General features: G+C 37.5%; 1 long non-coding RNA gene across 1 annotated transcript; it reads left to right on the top strand.

The window, feature by feature from the left end:
• Positions 1–327: 327 nt before the first annotated feature.
• Positions 328–2026, top strand: LOC131656250 (uncharacterized). The gene is made up of 3 exons (XR_009300041.1): positions 328–1046; positions 1311–1429; positions 1522–2026. It is a non-coding gene; the product is annotated as an uncharacterized LOC131656250 (long non-coding RNA).
• Positions 2027–2295: the final 269 nt, after the last annotated feature.

Genomic DNA, 2295 nt, shown 5'->3' with positions numbered 1-2295 from the left:
AAGAGTTTTGTAATTTATATAGAGTATTTAGATTTTAGAATTTAAACTTATAAGAGTTTGTTATATTTGATTTTATAAAACTGTTGTTCAATTTTTAAAATTTAAAATAATAAAATTTATTTGGTAGCATAATTTTATAAAATTAATTTTGAAAACTAATTTCTATTTAAAAATTTTAAAAATCTATCATATAAGAAAAGTCTACCATTTCCTGATCAATTGAGCTATCCACATCAGCAACCCTTCTCTCAATTTTCCACGTCACTTTTCTCAATTTTATGTTCATGCTACGACAGTTACACTTCTCAAATTGCATCCTCTTTCTCCTATTCATTTCACGTTACAAACTTCCTCCGAATTCTCTTCATCAATTCATTTCACGTTACAAACTTCCAGCGGTTACTACTCTCCACATTCATCTTCCCCAAATTCTAACCCTAATTCAAATACTCAGTACTTCACACAACCTTTCATCAACCCTCATCACCACAAATTCATCATTGGACCGCAACAGATTCACAACGTGCGGAGCACCGTCATCGGTAACAAATCTTCAACAGCAAATTAAACAAATCGTACAACTTCTTCCGCTCACAACTCAACACACGCGGGAGAAGTTGTACGATTCATCGTCATCTCCCACACGATTGTAACCTGATATACAACGACATCACCAGAAAAGCACGGTTGCGACATCAGATTCACGAACAACAATTTGCGGATCTGTCAACAAGCTTCCATTCGCACCCTGATCGAAGCAATTATTGACTTTTACTATTTTGAAGAATGAATGTGACATCGCAATTTTGGTGTGTGCAGTATCAAAATGGGAGTGGCTACTTTGAAATTGCGAGACTTTCTGCTAATAAGCAATTACTTTGGTTTATCCCCCTTTTCATTTTAATTAATCGCAGGACATACTTGATTTTGCCAAATATGTAACGGTCCCTGTCATCAATGGTTTGACAGACTACAACCATCCCGTCCAGATAATGGCTGATGCCCTTACTATGATTGAGCACATTGGTCGGTTTGAAGGAACCAAGGTCAGGTTGTGTTGTTTGTCTTGAATTATTTGCTTCTTTCTATTTTCTTCATTTGATCATCTAATCCACGTGTATCATTTTACTAAAGACACAACTCAGAACCAAATGGTATATAGTTTTAAGTATTGTGGCCACAAGCTATGACTACGATGCTCCTATCGATGAATACGATATGCAGTATTAAAGTTTAAATCGCTTACATGCTTCGAATGGCGATAGTTAAATATATTGATGTTTGTTTGTTCAACTCTACCATTATATCAGGACTTACAAATGAACCAAAATGGGGGCTTCTAAGAAATTTACATAGAGAAATAAAGCAATGCAAATCAGCTTTAGTGTCAGTGGATCCGACAGTGTCATGGCCTGGAAAAAACCTAGAGGTAAAGACAATGTCGAGGTGGTTCTTATAAAAAAAGCCAAATTACTAATATGTTGAACATTCATTTGATTTTATTTGTTAATGTAATCGTAGGTACATCTTTACAAGACAAGCTTTGGTGCCTGTGCTGCCTTCCTTGCAAATTACGACACCTCATCATGGGCTTTGTTTTTTAATTTAGACACCAGTTAGCTTGATGTATATGGCTGCTGAGATGATGTGACGGTGATTGGAATATAGAAAAGTTTGTTATTTATTGCTGACAAGTGGAAGGACAAGCGGTTTGTCGAGAATGGTCGGTGATCACGAATTTACGATGACTGGAACGGAGGCATGGACATTTGCTGTTGCCACTCACACTGGTGGTGGTCGAGTTCTGCAGCAACTGTGGAGTTTCACTATTGTTCTATCATTTCCGTCGACGAATCCGGTAAGGCAAGTATTCACACATTTTTCAAATTCCTCTTTTGTTCGATTCTCTATTACAGAGTTGTTGTTTTGTTGATTATTTATATTTCAGATTGTGATTCGATTTGCGATCATTTTTTGTGGAGGATGGAATTGGAGGAAGAAGTAAGGAGGGAACTTGCAATTGAGAGAGAATTGGGGATTTCAACATAGAGGCCGCTGAATATTCAGGGTGTGGTGGTCGTTTTTTTTTACCTCCCCGTTTCACTTGGGAGGACGGCACGCTAGACCCTTCACGCGAAATTTGGAAGGAGAATGCGCCCGTGGTGGGAGGAATTTTATTTCAGTTCTTCCTACGATATCACACGAACTTTCTTATTTGTCCTACGAGTAGGAAAGGGGAAAAAAGATCTCAACTAAACCCTAGGAGTTTGCTAAGTGTGGGGATTTCACCTAGAC

The sequence above is a fragment of the Vicia villosa genome, linkage group LG3 (assembly GCF_029867415.1).
Source record: "Vicia villosa cultivar HV-30 ecotype Madison, WI linkage group LG3, Vvil1.0, whole genome shotgun sequence".
NCBI lineage: Eukaryota > Viridiplantae > Streptophyta > Magnoliopsida > Fabales > Fabaceae > Vicia > Vicia villosa.
This window is presented reverse-complemented; position numbering and strand designations above follow the sequence as displayed.